A 26,515-nucleotide genomic window follows, 5' to 3' on the forward strand; every position below is an offset into this window, starting at 1 on the left:
GGAGGGACTCATGGCTCCAGCCACATATGTAGCAGAGGATGTCATTGTCTGGCATCAACAGGAGGAGAAGCCGTTGGTTCTGTGAAGGCTTGTTTCCTCAGTGTAGGGGATGCCAAGGTGGTGAGGTAGGAGTGGGTGGGTGGGAGGGGGAGCATCCTCATAGAAGCAGGGGGAGGGAGGGTGGGGTGGGAGAGAGAGGAACAGGAAAAGGGGATAATATTTGAAATGTAAATACATAAAACATCCGGTAAAAAAATGAGAAAACCCCCAAATATTGATAATGTATACAGAAATGAAGATATAAATATATTTTGCTATAAAAATAAAATAACAGAAATATTACATATTTTATGTGGAATTAAAAAATATTAAAAATGAAACTATTTTTCTATAGTTTGCACATTTTCTACATTTTTAGCATTTACTACACATACTGACAAGCCTACTCTTATTTATTGAATAATATTTAGACATGAAATGAATGAATTTTTTATTTTTAGTAACACAGATAGAGCTCTCTGTCCCATTCAGAACATCAGAGCTTATGAACAATGTAATTCACTGATAAATAAATAGATAAATCAGTATGTGGTAAAACTTTATGTCAAACTAGAAAAAAATGAAAGTTTGCATGACTTTCACAGATTTTGCATACTTTCTATTCAATTAATTTTCCTAAACATGATATAAGATTTGTGCTGTTACTACATAAAATGTTCATACCAATTATCTGATTTATGTAGTATTTTCTGTTGTTGAATGAGTTATGAAGAATCTTCACATGCTGAATATCCTTCCATTGTCTATTTTTTGCAAGTTTTTTCAATGAAGCAAATTATTATTCACATGATGTTAAAGCCCCTAATTTAAGAAATACTAGAAAGTTTAAGAGAAGCAAATAATTCTTAATATTCTTTTCTGGTGAGTTGTCAATTTAAATAAACTTTTTATTTACAAAATTATGTATGATTTGAATCCCTGTTAGTTTTGTGTTGTACGTTTAAGTTAGTTTCTCCTGTGTAACCCAAGCTGGCTTTTAATAGAGATTCTTCTGTAATACCTCCAGTCCCACAAGCGAGGATTTAATTTAAGGCAACAGGTGTATTCCACCCGATTGAGGAAAGCTGACACTTGTGTGAAAATGTTAGTTAAACAGAATCTTTAAAATTATTGTTTAGTTCACTGATAATCTACCATTTCAAAATTTACTTGTTTAAAATATCAAGATGTCAAAATTTAAGTGGTCAACTTTAAATTATTTAGCCATCAGTTCTACAAACTTTCTATTATTTTTATATGTCAGGCACTAAAAATATGTAAGGAGTCATCGTTTTTCCATTTTACCAGTCTAGACAAAGATAAATAAGCTGTTTTTTTAATTTTATACATTGTTTTGTTCTATTTGTCATATAAGTGGATCACATAATTCAAGTTCTTAAAATGAGAGTTTCTTGTATTTCTTTTCAATGAAAGATTTATTTTACATTAATTATATGGATTTGTGTGTGTGTGTGTGTGTGTGTGTGTGTGTGTCTGTGTATGTGTACATACACATATATTTGTGGATATATGTATGTGTATGTGTGTCTGTATGTAGATTGTGTTAGTTCTGCCCAGGGCAGAGAGAAGGCGTTGGAATTCCTGGAACTGGACACATGGAATTGTTAGCTTCTAATGTGGATATTTGAAATCAAATGCAAGTTCTTTGTATGAGCAACAGCAAGCAAGCTTAACACCTGAGCTGCCCCCCAAGTCATTTAGTTAACATAGTATTTTAAAAATTCATACATGCATGAGTCCTATTTGTCTAAAACAATACTTTTTTTAGAAACTCCTTTTGTCTAAAACAATATGAATTGCTGAGCTTCCTTAATTAAATATGGCAAAAACACCAACCCAGAGGCACAACCCACAGTGACTTGAGCACTCCTACATTAATCAAGAAAATGCTCCACACAGACACCCTTGGGCCAGTGTGATAAAAGTGATTCCTTAATCAACTTTCCATCTTTCCCGGTGACTCAAGTTTGTGCCCAGTTGACAAAAACTCACCAGTACACTAAGGGTGGTGACACAGGCTTAAATAATTCTAGTATTTGGGATTATGAGGCAGGGGGTTGCCAAAAGTTCATGGTCAACCTGGGTTATAAAAGACATTCCAAAGAAATAAGAATAAATGTTGGAAATTACCATTTGTGAGCTCACAACACCAGCCATTCATCCCTCTGTTTTTCCACATAGGATGCCATGTGTACACAGAATCGGGTGATTGCATGTGAAGTAGGTTCATGTCATGAGACAGGAAGGCTCTGCTCCCCCTTACATTAGGACCAGCTTAGTCTTCATGTGGGTCCTGAAAAACTAGAGTTAGGGCTATGCCAAAAGCTGTTGCCTATACGTGGGACATGTTCTAGTTGGGCTGCTTTCTCTGGCCTCAGTGGGAGAAGACTGCCTAGCCTCACAGAGACTTTGATGTACCAGGGTGGGGGGATAGCAAGGGATCCCCACCTGCTCAGAGGAGAAAGGGTTGCGGGAGTGGGTGACAGGGAGGTGACGGTGAGCCAGATATGAAGTGAATAAGTAAAATAAATAATAATATCAAAAATAAAATCAAACAATTAATTCTCCATCTATATATCCACTTATGAAAGCTAAATAATGATATTTGTTTTGGTAGAAACTAAACAAGGCTTATATAGCTTTTGTTGCTGACTCTGTGATTGATTGCTGCTCTCCTGATTCACACTGGCATCTTCTGAATGCTCCAGGCTCTTGATACAAGATTTCAAATGACTTATGTTATTTATCTTTTCAAATGGCTACTGTCTACTGTGTATCCTCTCTCCAGTAGTCTCCATTCCAATATTTGACAACTCCCAAAATAGACTTGTAAGCACCATTTAAATTTTTTTGCCTCTGGTTTTACAAACATATATAGTGCTAGCTATGGTGTTTGGAAAAGGAAATGCAATCAATAATTTGGATAAAAATTCTTAGAATAAAAGGTCATAAATGCTGTTCATATTCGCAGGTGTTCTGCACACAAATGCTCCAGAGTCTCTTCTGTTAGCTTTAATCACATACCAATGTCTTTGAGCAGCTGAGACTTATGGCACCTCCATGGGATTAAACAGCACAGAGGCAGGAGAGTCCTAATCCTTAAAGAATGCATGATATGCTTCCCCCAGGCCAAGAAAATAGAATCCTAAGGGCACTCTTCATCAAAGTTTCATTGTATTTTAATAATAGAAGCATAGAAGTCAGTTGGATTGTTAGATCACTCACTCTCTAGGAAAACACTGTCGTTAGCAACACAATAGTAATAAGTAGTTTCTATATGTAGTAGATATTTATCATAAATCAATGAATGATAATAAGTTAATGTTTTTACCTTAACAGTAGGACTCCTGGAACATCAGATAGAACTTCTAATTCCATGTGTAATCTTAAAAAGTTAGACCAATTCAAAAGAAAACATTCATACCTTTAAATATTTTTTATTCTTTCAATATTATCTTAAGTTGTATTTATCTTGTTGGTTATGCATGTCTGCTGTCTACCATAACAAATAATTTTTCAGAGACTAAATCTTCTTAATGATCCCAATTGGGGTATTTCTGGAGTTAAGAAATAATATGCTATTTTATATCAAATGGAACTTTAATTTCCATTGTAATATACAACCCACTGACTTAAAATAAATTTTTCAGTACTCTTATGATGAATTTGCCTTGCTTGCCAGCAGCTTTCAGATACGCTGCTCTCCCTTGACCCTCATGATAAGCCAGCAGCTCCCAGCCAAGGGGTCATGACCCCTCTGGGGGTCAAACAGCCCTTTCCAGGGGTTGTATGTCAGGCATCCTACATGTCCAATATTTATATTACGATTAATAACAGTAGCAAAATCACAGTTATAAGGTAGCAAGAAAATATTTCTGTGGTTGGCGAGGGCACCACAATGTGAAGAACGTGTTAAAATGTCACTGAATTACGAAGGTTGAGAACCACTGTGCTGTGCTGTTTCTAAAATAAGATAGAGTCATTTCCATTTTGCACCAGAGAATGTTTCTGCATCATCAACATTTTTGTTCATGAGCAGATCTTTAGATCCCTGTAATGTGGATTTTCGTAATTTATCATTCTATTTTCTTTTAAGTTTTTACTCCGTTTTTAACGTTTCTTTAGGAAAACTGCAACCTTTCAAGCATTACCTTCAACAAGATGGCCTGTATAATTTGCTCTGAATCTTGGCGTTCTTAATCTATCTTACCTCTCGGCAGCTTATATGTGTGATAACGAATTGCTATTAGTGCTGTCAGTCTCCTTTGAAAGAAACCAGAACTGTCTAACTTTCAACTGTTTAGATCAATTCTTCATCCTCCCTGATCTTGCAAATATATTCTCATCCCTGCTAGATGTTAGGATCTGGCGTGGTATACTTGAAACACACATTTCAAAGAGCCAGCATTTCTAGTAAAACCTGAGATAAAATCAATGATAAAATCAAAAATATTCTATAACTTCCTGTAAAAATGCTGTTTTTATCTTGAGTGTCTGCAGGGCCATATATACTCTAGTCCACAAAGCCCACTTCACTTTAACTTTGGTGGCATATTTCCCTATATTTCAAATTATTATTTTTAAGACATGAAACACCTAAAAAGCCTAATAAGAATGACTTCCTAAATTCTCATGACAGAGATCAATATAGCTCATTTCACAGGCTAAATGAGCTAGCTTTATTTAGGAGTATAATGGAACTCCATAATTATTGTTAAATTACGAGAGTCCTATTAGGTAGTATATTAAGTCTGGAGGCAAAGAGTTGATTTTTTTTCCATGTAATTAAGAGAAGCAGCCCAACCCTGTGTATATTCAGGCAGGAGAGCAATGAAGCATCAAATACATGACACACTTACTGAAGACTGAATGGGGATGTGGGAAACAATGCTCAAAGGTTTTTCTTAGGGACAATGAACTGATACTTTTCAAATGTTGGAATAAAAAGTTTTGATTAAATCAGAAAAAAAGTAATCCTGTTTATATCACTTCTTCATTAATATCTACATAATGATAAAGTTGTCGGAATTCAACTGTGTGTAACTGTATGTAATTTTATTATGTGCTCATTCTTTACAAATGGATTTTTTTTTGGGAAACTATTGGGATATAAGTATGTGAAGGTTACCCAGAATGACAAGAGGCCAGGATATGTGAGGTTAGAAAATGAAACTAGAAATGAAAAAACATTAAGCATAGGGAATCACTTTGGAGAGAGAAGTGGGGGTGGAAAAAGCTAATAAAACCTGCACAGTGTCTAAAAGAATATGTCACTTAAGATATGGACCTAGTAGGAGAGTGCAGATGTTTGGATATATATATATATATGTTGGTGGTGAGCAATGTTGAGCTGTTGGAAAATGATGTGGCACAACCTTCCAAGGTATGCAAAGAAATCCTAGAGAATATGGTTTACAATGTACACTGTCCTATATAAGAAGGAGTAAAATAGGGTACTAAACCAACATTTAAAAACAATAATCTATTTTATTATGTACTCATTTAGTGTTTTCTCTGCTTGGGTGGTTGTCAGATTCTTGGCTGCTGGAATTATAGACTTGTGAGTGCTTGAGACTAATGTTTCCTGGTGCTCAGGAAATGTCCATAGTGTGTCTAACTTATTAATTAAAGCATCAAGTCTGCTTCTTTGGGACGTATGATACATTTCTAGTGGCACACCTTTGATTCATGTCAGTTAAAAATAAAGAGCTCATTGTGCTTCTCCCCTTATATTAGATTTTGAAAAGACAACTTCCCAACATTTATCAAATCAGAGAGTCAGTATGAAAAATCACTCAATGTGTGCTTATAAATTGTTACATGTCACAAGAAATGGTTTTCATAGCAATGAGCTATAAATCACATATTATGAAAAATAGCGAAGGTTTATGAACAACCTGGTTATTTCCATTACAATCATGTTTCAAAGAAAAATTCTTCCTTCTGATATCAAAAAAGTTAAATTCACTTTAGTGTTCCTTGGGTCATTTTTTAAAATTTTTGCTTTATTTTTGGTGTTGTCTGTTTGTTTGAGACAATAATAGTTCTCTGTGTACTCCTGTCTGTCACAGAGCTTACTAAGTAGACCAGGTTTGCTTCAGACTCACAGATTTGCTCCTGGCTCTGACTCCTGTTTGCCTGTTGGATCTATTAGTTTTAAAGTGAATGGCATTTGCCTAGTTGAAGTGGACAAGAAATACAAAGGTCTTAAATATTGCAAGCTAAGCAATGAACATTATATACTCTTACCTGGTAAAGAATATCTACCTTTTAATTAGCGGAGCAGTAGTTAATGGAGTGTTTATTAATTTATTGAATTTATTATTTTTATTATATATCATTATTCACTTTATATCCGACACACTCTCCTCCCAGTAACCCCCTCCCACAATCCTTCCACCAGCCACCCACCGTTTCCTATAAGTAAGTGGAAGTCCCCTTAGGTATACCCTCCCCATGGCACATCAAGTCTTTGTGAGGTTAGGGGTATCCTTTACCAGACAAGGCAGCCCAGCTAGAATAACATATCCTACTTACAAGCAACAGTTGTTGGGACAGCCCCATTCCAGTTGTTCAGGACCCACATAAATTAATGGACTGACTGTTTAAAAAATGTGGGTATTGTTGTTGTTGTTTTTTAAAATTTCATTTCTGTTGTGTGATTGAAATCTAGATTTAAGAAATATTTTTTTAAAAGAAAGAAATTTGTACTTCATATAAGGTTGTGAAGTATCATTCATTTATTAAACTTTTGGAATGGATAATTATATTAAGTACTTTATGCTTTAAGTTTTTCCACATTTTAGATTGAAAATAGTTTTTTTTTTTTTTTTCAAAACAGATTCTGACTCCTTAGGTCCTCCAAGATTTGCCTGTCTCCGAACCATAAAATTCACATCATTTCTTTCAATCCCACTTAGAAGTGGGAACAAAATAGTCATGGGAGACAGAGGGAGAGAGCAATCTTGGTAGGAGCCGTGAGAGAAACAGGGAACTGGGCCCAGGGAAGAGACAGGAGAGGCCCAGAAGATTAGAATGAGTGAAAATCTTGCAGCTACCCTGCATGGGGTGGGGGTGGGGGTTCTCTAGGAATCCCTACAGATGTGGGATGGTGGAGACTACCAGCAGTCAATGCCTGTGATCTTAGCCGGATGCCTGGCCGTGGGACATGGAACACAAAAAGACAATCTCCAGGCAGGACCCCCAGTAGTTGGATAAGGATACCAACCCACACACAAGATTTTCAACCCAAAATGTGTCCTGAGTAAAAAGAATTCAGGACAAAGATGGTGCAGAGGATGAAGGATTGGACAACCAATAACTGAACAAGCCTGAGACGCATCGCATGGCCAAGCACCGATCCCCAATACTATTAGTAATAATCCATCATGCTTACTGGAGAGCCTCGCTTAATAGTCCTCTGATAAGTTCTATCGAGAAGATGACTGAAACAAATCCAGATACCCACAGATAAACATTGGAGGGAGGTTTGGGACCCTTATGGAAGAATTTGGAGAAAGGCTGAAGACTCTGAAGGGGATGGGAAACCCACAGGAAGACCAACCGGTATCAACTAGTCTGGACCTCCTGGGAGCTAGCTGGACCAAGGTCCCTGGAACATGTGTAGCAGAGGGCTGTCTTGTCTGGCCTCAGTAGGAGAGAATGCACCTAATCCTGTAGAGACTGGATGACCCAGGGTGGGGGGATACCAACGGGGACCCCAACCCTCTCAGAGGCAAAGAGGGGTGGTGATGGGAAGAGGGAATCTCTGAGAGGCAGTGTTTGGGATATCAATCAATCAATCAATCAATCATTCATTCATTCAATCAATAAATACCCCAACATCTAAACAACCTAAAATAACAAGATAAGACAAAATAAAAATAAGTTATGTTATAAAAATTTTTAAGTAATTAATTTTTAGTCAAAACATATTTGCCCACAATACAGTGTGTTTATGGAGGATTAATTAGTGTTCTGAACATCAGGTGGAAGGTTCTTCTATAGTGAGATGTGGTTTCCACACATTCCTACTCCTCCTTCAGTAAACAATTCTGGAAATGTTACCTTTTAGGAAAACAATGCATGGTAAAACAATCTTTTTCTTGTGGAGAATTATATATTCTACAGGTTTAGGGGATATGTAATTACACAATGAAACTAGTATCCTGAATAATAATGAAGTAAATATTGCAAGAAAATGGCATAAACAAAGTAACAATGTTTAGAAAAACATTTTTTTTTGTTGCATTATAAATATCACATCACACTTTCATGTAGGAAGTTTAAGTATTATAGAAATTGTAGTTGCCTTCTTCTTCCAAAGTGAGCGTAGATGCGGTTGATTCTTGTGTCTGCTTTAAGTTGGAATACAGACACGAAGCTTGCTCTGCATGTAACACATGGGGTCTCTGATCATGTTACTGGAAGCTTTTCCTGTCCATGCTCATACTTAATATCCTGTTTAATAAACAGTGAAGAATTATTCACCTTCCAAACATATGTTTGTATTTAGAGAGATCAGGAACCCAAGTGAAGAGAATCCCTTGGACTAGAATTGCAGCAACAAGAGCTTTGTAAACTTAGGTTTGATTGGCATTTAAAACAAACATCTTTTTAGAGCATGTTATTTTAGCTTATTAGAATATTGTCTCCAGTCTCACAACAAACAAACAAACAAACAAATAAATAAAGGACTGAACCTAGGGAGGAGTCGGCTCGGGTAACAGTTGCCCTGGTATGTCCCTGTACTAGAGGAGCAGATATGGGCTCTCACTGACCTCTGCGAGGTCAGCACCACGGTGGTTACATCTGCCTCTGAGGCAGTGTTGGCATCTTGGGCCAGATTTACAGCCAATGCTAACAAGTTTGAGGCAGTGCCATCCAATGCAACATGGGAGACCGATGGGGAACTGTGGTGTGTGGTTCATGGGAGGAGTCTTCCTGTGACCTCAGGTGGTTGGGTTTGGCTGCAGTTCCATGTGGGACAAACCTGGGTACCCGAAAAAGAAAGGGAAAGTGATTGCCCTCTTCCTGCTGCCAGCTGACACATTTGCACCTGGAGGACAACATGCTGTGCCCCAAGTGTGGCCATAGGAACAAAGTTTTAACCTAGAGACTCGAAGGATAAAGGACAGATCTCTTAAGTTTGGATGGCATTACTCACTTTTGTGGTGTGATCAGCAGAACTTCAGCTGACACCGAGACTGATGGAATTCCACATCTAAGCCTTTGGAGGTGCTCACCTCGCCCAGGAATTATGGGATATTGTAAGCTAGTTGATGCTTAAGTACAAGCAGTTTGGAAAAGGCCAGTGAGGCCACCAACAGGTCCACCTCTACTCACTGTGATGATGCAACTCTGGGAGTGGCCTCCTACTCTTGTGTGAAGATAAACAAGTGTCCTGTCTGTTTTGCTATAAGTAGGTCCTGGAGCAGGAGTATGACATCTCCAGATACAACAATTGCCAGTCCTGTCACCAGCACATTGGGGGCAGAGCCAGTTTGGCACTCAACTGTAGACTTGGCTATGCCTATAGCCTCTGTGTGTCTCTTCCCAGGGTTAGTGTGTTGTTAGTGTTTAGTTCTTGGCTTTGTTTTCTGCTGTTGTAAAATGTTACAACAAGAAAGTAAAAGAAAGAAAAAAAGAAAGAAAGAAAGAAAGGAAAGAATATTGTCTCCAGTCACCAAGAAAGACTAATCTTAGAATACAGGACCATGTGAGTGATTTCATCATTGTTTCAAATTTTCTGTAGAAAATTTCTCCATTGCTTAATGGAGGGTGAGTCATTTCCTTGGGCCCTCTCCACAGTCTGCATCTAAACTAACATAGAAGAAAACCACAAAATAGACACAAGACTTGTTTTTAAAGTCTGAACTACAAAAGAGAGTTGAGGGTCATTACATTCCATAGCTGTATTTATCGGTAGGTACCTGGAAGAATTCTTCCCTCTCTTATACCAACATATTTCCTTGAGAGAGTATTGAAGCTTCTAGATATCTTTTTAAGAATATTATATTTGTTTCTTAAATAAGCATAAGACACAAGTGACATTGCCTTCCATTAGCAGAGAGCATTTAATTTGTTGATTAAGACTTAATTTTCACATTAAAATGATGTATTAGTAGGAAATTAAGTTATTCTATCATTAATATTGTGAATATATTTTATCATTTCTGTAACAATGGAAGTATAGTATAAATAATCAGTAATTTTTGTTAGTCACAGTTATTGGTACTGCTAACATCACTGTGTTTTGTTTCTGCATTAATGACAGGATTTTTATGTATTTGAAGAAAACATGTAAAAATGAAAGTGTCCATACCAATTTTATTCAAATTCAAACACAATGTGAGTTTTATTCAGATTACTTTGGGGTTTGTGCTTTCCAAGAGATGCACCCTGGGATGATTCTGGGATTAAAAGCTTCAGAATTTCTATCTCAAACATTGAGTGTGCTTTGTTATTATTATTATTATTTTGGAAATTTCTAGGAACAAGCCTTTAAATCCCCTATTTTCAAAAGGATGTAATAAGGATTTAGGAGTGACAAGCACTCAGTCCCATGTACCTTATTCTTTATTTGATACACAAGGATATCGCTTGAGAAATAATTTTTCATCGAGAAAGAGGAAAGCCTCAGGAATGGGACATCTGTACCACTGCAGCGAGTGCAAAGAAAAGACTGGTAGATTTCCGCATGAAGGGAAGTGAAATATATATTCATGATTAAAAATGTTCATTTCTTTTTGTCTGTTTATCAGTTGTTTTTTGTTGTGTTTTGCTTTGGTTGTGAGAAACATCTCACTGTGTATCTCTTGCTATATTGGAATTTATTATGTAGACCAGGCTGGCTCTGAACTCAGAGAGATCTATCTCCCTACCTCTGCCTCTTAAATGCTGTGATCATAAAGATAAGCACCAGTATGTCGTTTGAGTGCACATTTCTTTTAAAAGTCAAATTTAGATCCAAATTGTACAAAATTCATGAGTACATAATTTATCAGGATTTTTTTTGCTAATTATGATTATTTGGTATATTTTTATAATAAAAGATTAGGTGTCAAATTAATGTGAATTAACTAAATAGCTAATTGCCTAACTAATATATCATTATTTATTGTACATTGTTAGTATGTATATAATACAATTTATTAGTTGATTGGTAATGGGTATGTAGCACTAGGTATTTGTAAATTTTTGTTACTGTAAAAATATACTATGAAAGCCTTAAGGAGCATTCCTAAACTTCATTTTGTGTATATGATAACCCTAGTCATTATGCTGTACAGACTATTTATAAAACCTGTGTTTGCAGTAATTCGATATACTGTAATCAGGCAATGAAAACAGCCACTGGCAGTAAATGTAGCCCCAGAGATCCATATGCAAAACAAGATGAGGTGAAGAACCGCCCTTAGGATTTTGTTTAAGACAAAGTGGTCAACATGGCGACTCAAGGAATGCCTTGATGCTCTTGTTTGGTCTACAGCCTGATAAAGCTAAGCTTGAACTTAGGCAGGGAAGAGCCATCAATAAGCAAGGCCTAGGAACTGCATAATAGTCAACCTATTACCGAATTGGTATGCATACCAACGTATATGCTAAGTTTCTATTAAATTTTATTTTTAAACAGTATGCCTTGGATATTTAAATGTGTTACTTCAACTGCCCACACACAGATCTTGTAGAGCAAATTTGGTTATACTGACTTTCAGATACCCCGAAATACTTGAGTTCCAGAAATCATGGCTTGTGAAAAGAAGCTGCACTTTTTCTTTTGCTGCACTTCTGCTATCTCATCTGTCATTCTACTGGGTTTGCTTAGGGATGCCTTCAAAACAATTCCCAGTGTTGTATATGTACTTAGGAGTCATCCTTCGAAATTTTCTCTGTCTTGTAAGTAGAGAAGACTCCTCTTTTGTGGTCCTAAAGAACTTTACTTTACTGCTCTTATGTGGATTTCCTGTGACTCAGAAGATTTCCTGTGACCTACATGCATGAGGAGTTTTACAATGAAGAAATCAAACTCAGAGTAGGTTTTTAGTTTCAACAAACTTCAAATCTGGCAAGAGCTAAAATGGATTCTAAAAACGTTGCTGTAGATTAGGAAGATGTTAAGAATGTAGAGGATTCAGTAGGCTTTGCACTGATTTATTGAATTAGCCCTCTTACTCCCCTCCACCCTAGTTTGTAAATGCAGTGTATCAACTACCATACAGATAAGTAATGATGACGCAGAGCAAATCACATGAAAAATGATCTTCAAGTAGACTGATCAAAGGTGCCAAGAGGAGTGGCCTGAAGCTCTTAGACCTCCCAGGGGTAGACTCTAGAATGCCGGTCAATGGTGGGACAGTTGCCACCTTAGAATGTTGATACATACAGCAAAACTACAGTAGCAAATTAACACTCATTTTTACTGGACTTTTAAATAACTTACTGCTTCAGTTCCATTGATTAAGTGAAGAGACAATTTTGTTTATAATATTAATCAACATAATATTAGAAAATTAAATAATATTAATGCCCATTGATCCCTGGTCCTCTGGAAGGAAACTTTCATCAAGAATTTTGTATTGTGTCAGTCAGTCCTATTTTTTTTTTTGTTTGTTTTCTGAAGAGAGAAGGGGAAGAGAGAAAGGGAGAGGGAGAGACAGAGAGACAGACAGAGAGTCAGAGACAGAGGTAAGCACAGAGAGACAGAGAGGCAGACAGAGAAAAGATGTGGATTGCTTGCATGTGTATGTGAAGTTGAGTTGGGGAGGAGTTGAGATAGAGGAAACCATAATCAGAATATATTGTATAATTTTTTTTTTATTTTCAATATATAAATATTTTTGTGGTGACTTTACACATATTCAACATGAAAAGTATGGAGTATTTAATGCTGTTAAGCTATTTTAACTTAATTTAAAAAGCACGTGTGTGTGTGTGTGTGTGTGTGTGTCTGTCTGTCTGTCTGTCTGTCTGATGTCTGTATGTACACCAGTGTATCTGATCCTTGGAACTGGAGTAACAGAAGATTGTAATGTGAGCTCCCATGTGGATGCTGGAACCCATATCCTTTATGAATGCTCTTAACTGCTGATCGGTTTCTCTAGACCACATCATGTTATATTTAGTTTAATATCCTTTGGTTGATTTAGTCCCCCTAAACACTGAAGTCCCAAGTTTTCCTTTTATAAATCGGGTGGGAAATTTGCATTTATATGAGACATTTTGAGTTCTCAATCATTGAAATGTAAGGAAACCATGATAAAAATGAATATAAAAGCATAAACAAAAGTAGGTACTCACAAGGCTATTTGCCTCAATTCACATTGGTTTTCATTATGAATATAATCTAGTTTTACCTATAATGTTGTTTATTGGTAGGCTACCTTTTAATAGAAAAAATGAATTATTCAGAAAACAAATTTCCTTGCACATATATTTTAGTACCTTGCTATAATTAACACATTTCATATAGGTAGTTTACTTTTATAAAGCAGTGATCTGGATATCAAAGAACATCAGAATTTATTATTCCAATGAATTCCAGTCCTGGATTTAACCTTTACACTACAATTTCTCTTGGAGATATATAGAGAATTCATCGAAATCAATATGGGGCTAAAGAGGGCTGCTTCTCTAGAAAGGATACAATTTGTATTCAACTTTTCCATGATGATTTTCAGGCTTTCCAGAGTGAGGTTAGCAATATGGGGACAATGCTTTTCTGTGCATTCATGGACCATAGTGTCCCCACTAAGTGTTGTGTTTTGTTCAGTTGCTGAAGTGTTCCTATCACCAACTATTGATTAGCAAGGGAAGAAAGGTGTGTGTCTAGGACTCTGGAATGTGTGTGAATGTGTGTGTGTGTGTGTGTGTGGGTACATCTGTGTGGACCTCTACAAGGCCAATCCCATGCAATATTTTGCTCATTTAATAAAAATAAATAAATAAGATTTTTTGTTGATATTGTCAAATCATAAATCTATGAATGATGACTGTGTAAACTGGCGCACATGTGAAAATCATGGAACACATTAGTACAGCAGAGGGTGGTGCTAAAATGCTTACACATCACAGAACCAGCTACCCTCCAGCTGTGAGCACAGCTCCTTTGTTCATAGGTCACTCTGAACAACCACATTGCATATGCTTTTGTTGTATTTATAATAGGCTGTGTGTGTGTGTGTGTGTGTGTGTGTGTGTGTGTGTGTGTGTGTGTGTGATTCCAGAGCGCTGCAGAATATAGCAGCTTTCCCCAGCATGAAGAAGACATGTGAGATCATTTCTTTTCCTCCATACATTCTGTATTTTAATGCGCAGTAACTAATTCTGCCTGCCAGGTTTTATAGCCTTTTATTGGTTGTGCAGTTTTATTTATATTCTTGCTTGTTGCTAATTATCACATTCTGCATAATTTATACTGTATCTCACTGCTGGTGGAGAATGAATAGTGAAACCTATCTATAGAAGGAAATTGACTGCTTCCCAATGAGAATGCCAAGGAGAATGAGCAGAAATTGTAAAAGAGTTAGAGGTTTATATTTAAAGAGAGCTCTTGTATTTGTTCAACAAAAGTAACCCTGGGTGAAGGGATTTTAAGGAACACAATTTGGTCTACTTTGAAATGATAAATGTTCTGTACTTTTAACTTTAAGTTTGTACCTTTTACTGTCTCCCTATTTAGGAGTGAAAACTAAATCAGAAAAATAAAAAGGGTTTTTAGAAAGATTTTGTTGTTGTTGTTAGAACATGTCCTTAGTTTGGCTCACAACACCAACATAACAGAACTTACAATGCCTGTAACTCCAGTCAGAAGAGTGGCATTTTTTATGACCTCTGTAGACACACACACACACACACACAAGAACAGACATTTTCATACTGGGAAATACACATAGGTATGAATGTTCAACATACAATGAAAGTAAACCTTAGAGAACTCTTACAATTTGTTAACAGCACAGCCATACTTACACGCTCATTATAAACTAATTTTAAAAGGGGCTGTAGATATGGTTCAACTCCTAAGAGCCCTGGCTGCCTTCCAGAGGTACTGAGTTCAACTCCCAGCAATCACATGGTGGCTCACAACTATCTGTAATGGGGTCTGATGCCCTCTTCCGTTGTGTCTGAAGACAGTTATTGTGTACTCATATATAAAATAAATAAATAAATCTTTAAAATGACAAAACTATATCATTTATCCATCTATCCATCCACCCATCCACCCATCCATCCATCCATCCATACATCCATCCATCCATCCATCCATACATCCTTACATACATTTATATATTTCAGCCCACAAGTTAAGAACTGTGGGTATAGAACTTTTTGACAGAAAGATACCTGTTTGTTTGTTTCTTTGGTTTTTGCTAAGCTATCAGTACTTTGAGGTATATAAATAGATCAAGAGTTCTGTCCTTTAAATTATTTTTGCAAATAAAGAGATCATACATTCTGTGTTTTTTTTTTCTATGACGAACTCACAAAAAAATTAGATATTAGAAGTGCAGGTTTGCTTAAACTTAAATAAATACTTGAGGAAAAATGTATTCAAGCATTACATGTATATTCCACACTGATACATGTTATGTTCATATGTGATGGCTCTGAAAACTATGCCAATGTGATGATGGTGTCAGAAGAAACCTCAAAAGCAAGGGTTGCCATGGCAGAACATTGTCCTCTTGACTGTCTTTCACCCCATGCTGTTCTTCAATATAAGACATAGAAATTAGATCCCCCCCCCCCCCGAGGTAGGAGATAGAAATGAGAATCCTATTTCTCCAAGGCCAAAAATATTCTTAACTTTCACCTTCTGTTCTGTGTAAAAAAAAAAAAATGGGCCAGAAAGAAGTTATCTCAACTGCTTTGCTGACTATAGAGGCAGTGATGTCCCCATTTCTAGTACTTTATAGATGTTTAAGTGAAAAAAGGTGTTGGGGGGTTAAGTATAAAGACTTGTATTCCACACAGATTTTTCACTTGCCTGGTTAGTGTTCCACTAAAGTATTTTGTATTATTGTGATTATTGTGAAGTGTGTCATTTCCCTAGTTTCTTTCTCAGACTATTTATCCTTTGAGAAGAGGAAGGGTACTAATTTGTTTGAGTTAATTTTTAATCAGTGGTTTTTCTGAACTTGTTTATCAGGTTCAGGAGTTCTCTGGTGGAATCTTTGTGATCACTTAAATATACTATCAAACCATCTGCAAATACTGACTTCTTCCTTTCCTATTTGTATCTGTTTGACCTCCATTTGTTGTCTAATTGTCCTGGCTAGGACTTCAAGTACTATATTGGTGAGAGAGAGAGAGAGAGAGAGAGAGAGAGAGAGAGAGAGAGAGAGAGAGAGGGAGGGAGGGAGGAAGGGAGGGTGGGAGGGAGGGAGGGAGGGAGAGAGGGAGGGAGGGTGGGAGGGAGGGAGGGAGGGAGAGAGGAGAGAGAGAGAGGGAGCTGTTGCTAGTCCCTGATTTTAATGGGATTGTTTCAAGTTTCTCTCCATTTAGTTTGATGTTGGCTACTGGTTTGCTGTGTATTGCTTTTACTATGGTTAGATATGGAGCTTGAATCAAGAACTTCAAGTCCCTGAAGAAATTGAAGAAGATCTCAGAGGATGTAAAAATCCTCCATGCTCATGGATTGGCAGGATTACCATAGTAAAAATGGCCATTTTTCCAAAAGCAATCTAAAGGTTCAATGCAACCCCCATCCAAACTTCAACTCAATTTGTCATAGAGTTAGAAAAAGCAATTTGCAAATTCATCTGCAATAACCCGAAACCCAGGATAGCAAAAACTATTCTCAATATTATATGAATACTTGAGGAAAAAATGTATTCAAGCATCACATGTATATTCCACACTGATACATGCTATATTCATATGTGAAGGCTCTGGGGGAATCAGCACCCTCTGACCTGAAGCTATACTACAGAGCAATAATGATAGAAACTGCATGCTATTGGTACAGTGACAGGCAGATCAATGGAATAGAATCCAAGACCCAGAAATGAACCCACATACCTATGGTCACCTGATCTTTGACAGAGGAGCTAAAAACATCTAGTGGAAAAAAAGATGGCATTTTCAACAAGTAGTGCTGGTTCAACTGGCAGTCATCATGCAGAACAATGCACATTGATCCATTCTTATCTCTTTGTCAAAGCCCAAGACTAAGTGGATCAAGAACCTCCACTTAAAACCAGATACACTGAACCTAATAGAAGAGAAAGTGAGGAAGAGCTTCTAACCTACTGGGTACTGGGAAAATTTTTCTGAACAGAACATCAATGGTTTATGCTCTAAGATCAACAATCAACAAATGGGACCTCATACAATAGCAATGTTTCTGTAGGGGAAAGGATACTTCTATCCTCACAGAAGCAGGGGGAGGGAGGATGGAAAGAGGAGGAACTGGGAAAAGAGATAAAATTTGAAATGTAAATGCATAAAATATGCAATAAAAAGTAAAGAAGACGACCTGCATTCCATTCTCAGAACCATAATGAAAAGCCTTGTTCTGTGATCCAAGCATACAATTTCTGTACTGGGAGAAGTTTCAGGTCTCCAAGAAAGGTCTATGTGTCCATTGCAGAAAGGGGGTTTTATCTGCTCTGCTTCCACCAGAGTCCGAGGGACCTCATGCCCTTGCTCGTCTTTATACTCAGTCTCCTTCTACTGGCTCCTTATTGGTTTTAAATTTCTAGACTGTAGCTTCTGGTTCATCTACTCTAAACGCAAAATTTGCTAGTTCTTCTAAAAAAATTTTTTTTAAGTAGAAAGTTTTTCGGAAATAACAAACTAAAGGCTTAGTGTTTAATTATTGCCCCTGCTCTGAAGATCTGTACTGAGGATGATATACCCGTCAGCATTCACACAGAGCTAGCATTCAAAGAGAAAATCAGAAAAGGGGTCTCTTAGGTGGAAATGAGTTGTCTAATGCAGGCAGTGTAAACTTGAGAAGGAAATGCTTTTCCAGAGATTCAGCTGGAAACAAGAGACATTTGCCTGATGAATGACCTAGCCTTGAGCTACCGCAGATCTCATTGCTCCCAAAGACATCATTAACAATTGGAAATAGACTTAATATTGCAGATGGTAGCCAAGGTTACTACACTGAAGGACACAGACTCCTAATGGCAGAAACAGCTCCAGGCTCGATATGACTGCAGCTCTGGTTGCTCACGTAGGCTTATGGTCGGTGTAGCCATTGGGCTTTTATGCCTGTGAACCCTCAATTGTAGACCGTGGTGAGGTGTATACACCTTTGATTGGTGGAGTGTTATCCTGCTTATTTCCTTCTTCCCTCCCTAATAAAAGGTGAGCCACTTCCTTTAAGGTAACATTGAGAAATGAACTTGGTCATCGAGGAAAAAAAAAATCACACCTCTTCCCTCCCCCCAGAAAAGTCACAACTGAGTGCTGGCAATTCTGCGCCTACCGTTGTACCGTTTCTTTTCTTTTTGTCATAATAGGTATCAAACATATATAGTGATACAGAACATTTGAATTGTTGTCATAGTTGACTGGTAGTTTTAAAGTACACTTCAATGATTTAACCCCAGCAATGCTGCTGAGAAGCCGTAAAGCAAAACTCTGTATGAAACATATGTCCTGATGCTTTTGATATGTAGAATTAATAGAATATTATACTTCAAATCATATCTTAGAAATTACATATTTCTCCTGTTTTCTATTTCTTTATTATTCTTTACTTTTTAGATTATTTTAGTGGATATTCTCTATATTTACATTTCTAATGTTATTCCCTTACTCCCCACCTTGCTGGTCTCCTCCCCCTCCCCCACCACTTGCTTCCAGGAAGGTGCTCCCTCTCCTAATCACCCTCTCCACCTCAGTGCCTTGGCATTCCCCTACACTGAGAAAACACACCTTCACTGGACCAAAAGCCTCATCTCCCATTGATGCCAGACAAACCTGGAGCCATGGGTCTCTCTATGTGTACTCAGTGGTTGGTGTTTTAGTCCATGGGAATTCTCAAGGGTTTGACGTGGTTGATAATGTTCTTCCCATGGGGTTGCAACCCTTTTCAGCTCCTTCAGTTTTTCTCTAGCAAAATTACATATTTTAATGTATTGAACACTATGCTATTTACATTTACTCATATGCAAGACTGATTTCTCCTAGTGAGAGAATTCTGTCTTATCAACCTCGCTATTACCTGTGTTGAGCAAAATCAGTGTTATGGTATTTAAACATATCTGTTGGATCAAAGAATTGAATAAATGAGTGTTTTAGAGAAAATTAATTTAAATCTTTTGTTAGTACACGTTGTTTTACTATGTCTCCTTTAATTAAAAATACTTCCAGTCTTTCTCTTATCAGCATGTTATATTTATTGTATTTTTAAATTTATAAATATCATATACAATGGAAAACTATGTTGGAATCATTATAAGCAAATAAATATAATCATAAGTTCTACAAAGTTTAATACTATTATTATATTGCTGTTAAAAACCAGCCTTATGCAGTACAATTTACATTCTCATCTGAAAGGCAATTTAACTTTTATCTTTTAATAACTTGTTTAATCAACACATGTAGTAATGGTTCATACAGTAAAATGTTGATTTTTATACTTCAGAAAAAAACCTCATTTAGTTTTCATGACAACTCACACTTATTTTAGATATGAAGAAAATAAGTTACAGAAAGAGCTAGGATTCTTTCAGGGTTAACTGCCACCAACAAAGAAACCTTTGCAGACACCAGTTTACAAATTTACATTACTAATCTATCTGCCCTTCGGTATGGAAGTGCCCAGAGGTGGAGGAGAAAATACAACCTTAGGCTCTGTCAACACCAGAAACGGTACCATGTCCTAGAATATTCACGCTGAAGATTTCTTCACATTTTTCTGCATTCCACCCTTAGACAACTTCCATTCTCAATGCCGACTTTGTAGACGGGAGACTGGGGTTTGTTCTCAGACTATTTTCCTCACCCACATCTCACTTGTTTCCTAACTTTAAGGGTCTGCTCTGGTCTTGTGAGTAAAGAATAAGGTGCACAGAGAATCACCCCACTGCATAGCAATTTCAGGAGGGCAGACAGCAGGACTTCTCAGCTATATTTTAATTACTGTTATGATGTTCCGTAGCCATATTCCTTTGAAACAATGTTATTCTCACAATATCATTGTTTCCTTATCTACAAAATAGAGATTCAAGGAACCAAAATTAGTTGGGAAGAGACTTTAGTGAAAGATCTCATGAAGTTTGTCCTACTTTTGTAATTTTGTTGTATCATTTTTGCAATTCCATCTTACATACTCAGATGATAAACTCTTCATGATTTATTAAAGCTATCTCTTCTTTATTGTGAAAATGGAAACAAAAGGGAATCCCTTCAGAAACACTACTTCTTTATCTGTACACTCCCACTGTCCTGCAGGACTTCAGGCCACAAGAATGAGTAACTCAATTAGGCTATCTGGATTGTTTCCAGTCAGCCTGTTAAGTTTTTGTCTGAGTGAAACTTTGACTCATTTGTCTATGTCTGGGAATGGGCAAGATATCTTGTCAATCTTTATAAATCATTTTCATAGTTAGTTCATAAATCATTTTCTGCTCGGCGGCAATACTTTTATGGTAGGTTTCAGAGACATGTCAACATCAAGTACACCAAGTACATTTTAAGAGTAAAGGGTTGGAGAATACGCCACTTCAAAATCTTTTGCATGGAGATTACTCCATACACCTTACCCTTGTACTAAAAACTCCATATCTTCCTGATTTGTCTACATGCAAACTATATTGATAAAGCTGCCATTTGTCTTCATCTACCAGGAAGCACAAAGGATGAGAAGTAGGGATGGATTAGATAGACACTATCGTAGCACACAACAAAACCACATAACGAAATTTCCTGAACAGCATTCATGTACCATGCTTGTTCTACTTATTTGGCTTCCCATAGTTTACTGCCCTACAATACTCAAGTTATTTCCTTTTGACTTTGAGAAGCTTAGTCAGCCCCTCTGAGACCAATCAGTCCTTGGATACTATATCTAGGGCACAGTTTTTAATCAAACAACTGTCTTGCTTTTTATTCTTCTCAATGTTTGTTACAAGGTAAATTCCAGCAAAAAAAAAAAAAAAAAAAATCCCAAAATGTATAGGACTTTTCCCCACCCCCTTAGCATGGTATCTATACACCCTACACATACAACATAACACATGCACACATATTTTTGTAGTTGGTGAATGGGTGGAGATGACAAATGCTGTGTGGTGTAATTTTCTATTCTCATGAGCTCCACTATTTCATTCACACATTTGTTCTTTAAATAATTTCTGAGTTTTTCATAGATTTTTTTTTATTTTCCAAAAGTTATAGAAAATTGTCTTCATGCATACTTATTCTAGTAGTATCAAAGGGATTGTCCACATTATCTATTTGAATTTCTATTTTTTTAAACTGGTATGAATAGGAACCAACAGTACTGCTAATGTTGGACCTGATAAATCAGTTTTCATTTTCTATCACTGTGTTTGTTCTATTCAATTAAAACAGACTTTAATATTATTTTAAAATGACGAGATGCCTAGAATTTATGAGATAGGATGCCTTTTACTTGCTCTGGACAATAAATATCTTTTGGTTGATCAAAATTGTGCTGAATTAATATCCTTAGACCTTTTTATAGATTAGTAATAAAACATAAGACATAGCATATAATAACAGCCTAATACAAACCCATAAATTGCAAATTCAAAATTTCAGAGTGATAAGTTTTTAGACACAGTGTATTTCTTAGCCTAGACCAAGATCTGAAACTGCATGCAAATTAACAAGGATATCTGTTTGATTTGTTACCTGCCAACTTCAGTCCTAAGATGTTTTTTGCACAGCTGTTGAAGAAATTGATTTAGCCAACTCTCCAAGGTCAGAAGTGGAATTCTTTCTTTCTCTTTGCCACTAAGCAACTATAAAAAAATAAATCATGGGAGCTGAAATCCATATGCTTGATTTTCCTTTCAGATACATTTTCTTAACTGAGTTTACAAGTTAATAGGAAATGAAACATGCAAATATTAATATGTATTTTATATAGCATTACAGATAAAAAATTTCAGAGGTAAACTATGTAATTGGGACAATGACATTATAAAATGTGTGTAGCTGTATATTAACATAAATTTGGATATATTGCATTTCTCCTATTATAGAAAATAGATTATACAAAACTAGTGTTTCAATCTGCAAATTTCTAGATTGTTATGTAAATAATAAGTATTAGTATTTGTGTGACTCGAGTTTTTTTCAGATCATATGTATGGTGTCTTTACATTCATGTGTCTTCTCTGTCATATCAGTCCCCACTCTTGCTATGTAAAGCCAGAATCCATATCATCCCTACACAAGAAGATTTTTACATAATATGTGTTCCAAAGGACAAGTTCACGCGGTAACGAGAACACTTAGAAACTATCAACATCATGTTTATTGATTATTTTTCAAATAGTTCTTTCTATGCATAAAGTATCACTGCCTCAACGTCACAAACATTTGAATAGTTTTTAGACGTCTAGTTAGTTATTATTTAAATCTACATTCGTTTACAATACATAACACTGTGAATTTTGTTGTGGTTTTTGTGATCATGTTATTCACTATATTTTAGTAGTGTTTATTAATTGTGTGTAATTATAAGGCTCATTGCGGCCATTGTGTAGCTGTGTATGAGCAATGCCCTGAGTGCTCATGCCCTTCCTCCTTTTCCTGTAATTCTTCACTAAACGTGATCACTTTTCTATTTTTAATATCCCTTCCACTTCCATTTTTAAAAGAGATTTTATGTGGCCCAATATTGTGTTTATTTTTGTATATGATATAAATATATTATATATAACATATATAATATATATTGTGTTCATTTTTGTACATGATATATATATATGTATATGTATATATCTTATATGTACATATACACATATGCCTGGTGTACAATTAGGTCAAAAATGGCATCAGATTTGCAGGTACTAATTTTACAGATGGCTGTGAGTTGTGGTCTGAGAACTGGGAAATTAATCTGGGCCATCTGCAAGAATAGCAATTGGTTTTTAGCTGCTGAACCATCTCTCCAGTCCACTTTCAGTTTTTCTTCTGTTCTTTTCTTTTTAAAAAAAATGTATGCATTGGTGTTTTGTTTATATGTCTAGTGAAGGAGTCGGATCCCCTTGAACTACAGTTAAAGACAGCTGTGAGTGGGAAAAATTGAACCCTGGAAGCATCCATTGCTCTTAACTGCTGAGCCATCTCTCCAGTAGCCCCTCCCTGTTTTGTAACCAAGGTTTTAGAGGTTTTACTTTTGTGGATTTCTCAGTCTGATCTTATCAAGAATGTGCATGGGGTTTCCCTTTAAGGCTGAGGACAGGCAGCTAGAAGGCCTGGGCAGGCCTCCCAAATCAGGAGGCCTTGAATTGATGTTCAGTCAGAGCACTATGGTTTCTGGGAGAACTTCTTTTAGAGGGCTCACCCCCACCCCCAGCCCAGCTTTGTTTATATACATTAGCATTCCTAGCCCTGGAGACTCCTTTCAGAAGCTACTTTATCTGGGATCCCCAGGGGAGGATGAATAGAGAGGAAAGCCTTGAAAACACATCCTTCACCCTGACTCTGCACTGTGGAACCTTTAACTCTTTATCTTTCCCCTTCCCATGTCTCTCCTCATCACTCCCTGAGAAACACTTGGGCTCTACATCTTGGAGAGGGAGAGGACCATCAGGGCTTTGTTAGCTCATCAAGTGTACAACTGGTGCCATCCTCTGGAGACAAGTGAGGGAAAAAAGAAGGTGTGTGAGTGTGTGTGTGCTTGTCCATGTGTATGTGTGCCCATGTGTGTGTGTGTGTGTGTGTGTGTGTTATGTTATCATATCTGTGTATCCACACATTATATATGTATGTGTGTATACCTAACAATGAAAGAGGATATGAATATGAGAGTGGATGAGGAAAATTGAGGGGCATGACAGGAAGAGGAAGGAGTTGTAATGACATAAATATGACTCATGAGTCATGCAATAGGGCCACTAAGAAAAACCTTATAAAGTGAAACTCTTTATTACAGAACTGTTTCTGATTCAGAATCTGTATATTAAATGACATAGCTGACATAATGTATTGCTTGCTTAAATTAGCTTGAAAATTTTAACTTACAAATTCTTTAGTTTCAATAAAATTGATATGTCTTCAAAGTAACCCTTTTCCCCCAAATGACCAAAATGTCATTTTTTTAATCTTTTTTTTCTTTTCAAATTTTTTAACAACTTTATTTTACAAAACAAAGATAAATGTACAGATTTTAAGCATTTTTGCATAAAATTATACAATACATTTTTGTCAGTACTTTTTTTCAGATTTTAAAATAATTTTTACATAAAACAGTATGAATATATTTTTTAGTCAGTACTTGATTTTTTTAATGGTTTGATAGTATGCATTGAAAACTTAATAGTTACAATGACCATAAAGTACATGTAAAACAAAATGTAACATGGAAATAGTCAAAGTTTTCTCTTTGTATAAAGATTTTTTGTTTTGTTTTGTTTTCTTTTCTTTATTTCTTGGACTTCATACAGTCTGTGAGTTGTAAAATGTCATATTATTATTCAAACTGTCATATTTACTCTATAACATTTATCTATCTCGTCATCTCACACCAGAAATGTAGTGCATGTCAATTCTACATTTATTATTTGCATAAACTGTAATTTTATAATAGTAAATCATAAAGAGTGGTTAAAAACAATTGATTAGTTAAAAAAAAAAAAACTAGTAGAAAGGCTCAACTTAGTGTGACTTGTAGAAACTCACAGAACCCAGGGAGTCTGTAGGCATCTGACCTAGGCCCTCTGTATATATGATGTGCTTTGAGTAGCTTGGTGTTCTTGTGGGAGTAGGATTGTTATCTACTCTTTTGTCCACTTGTGGGACTGTTTTCTCCTACAAGGCTGCCTCCTTCAGCCTTGATGTGATGGGGTGTGTCTGGCCTTACTGTAGCCAATAATGCCATGTTAGGTTGATGTTCCCGAAAGGCCAGACTTTTCTGAGAGGAGGTGGAGGAAAGAATGATCTAGGGAAGAAGGGAGGTTGGGGGAGCAGTTTGAAGGAGGGAAGGGAGGGAAAACTGTGGTTGTGATGTAGTATATCGGAGAAAACACATAAACAAACAATAAATAAATAAATGAACACAAAAACAAACATTTGAGAATATGGAATAATAATAAATTTAACATTAAAACCTTCCGCCAACACTGAAGCATAAATATTTACTATGAAGAGTATATTTGACACCATATCCAATGAAGAGTTTTATTGTAATTTGTGATGGTTAAAACCAACTGGTTTTATTGCTGGTTAATATTTGTATATGTAGGTTCTACTCATTATGTATATATAAAATACATTTTAGATATAATGTTGTTTTTTAAAATAAAATTTCCATTCTTTTGCAGTATGTAGTGATAATGTCCATCTTTTGTGAATATATAAAGTAAACCCATTATTGTGTGTCTATCATTTTACACTTGTTATTTTTGAACAAGTCTATGGAGGCATGCCCAGCCATTTTTTTTTCCAAGTGGTTGTTTTTATTTCTACTTTTTTTTCCCTCCAGAAAAATTAACTTTGACAAACAAGGACAGAAAGTTATTATGCGTTCTCTGATGGCAGTATCTTAGTGACATCTTACATTTTGAACTCCTTTCCTTTTTAGTCAAGCATAATTTGCATGTGGACAAACTGGATAGAAGAGTGCACGCAGAAGGCAGAAGTGTTGGGAAGACTTAGCCAGGTGATACTTGCTGATTTCAGCACATCTCTCTCCTCAGTGAAGATCAGCATACATGACATTGAACCAGTGTCTACAACGCTTTGTGGAGATGGTGCTTGAAAATTCATAATTAGTGAAGCCTTTTATTTCACCAAGTTTGAGTTTTATTTTCAGTGCCAACATCTCTTATGATATTTATTGCATTTAATCTATAGCTGTTTGGATATATTTATAAACAAAACATATAAATCACTGACTATTTCTCCCCATGAAGTCATTACATATAAAATGCTGTTCTATTTGTTTGTTTTTTAAGTTGGTGTTATTTTGGTTTCTAGTAATTATGGTAACGGAACAGCTGGAGTTGACCAATAAAAATCAGAGGAAGGAAGCTATCACGCTATTTTTTTTTTCTCTGTGCCAAAGGGTGTTCTTAGAAACATGTGCTTCACAGATAACAACTTGGAAATGTGGAGATGGTTAATATTAAATAATGACATCATGAAATCCAACACAATGGGCTTCGTTTCACCCCTTGACAGGATCAAGAACTACATTTTGTCCCATGTTGCCCTCTAGTGGAGTCTTAAAGAAGCCATTGAATAAGATGATAACTGGTACTCTAAAATATCTGCAGGGTGAAGTGAGAAAAGTTTT

The sequence above is a fragment of the Micromys minutus genome, assembly GCF_963924665.1.
Source record: "Micromys minutus genome assembly, chromosome: 7".
Classification (NCBI taxonomy): Eukaryota; Metazoa; Chordata; class Mammalia; order Rodentia; family Muridae; genus Micromys; species Micromys minutus.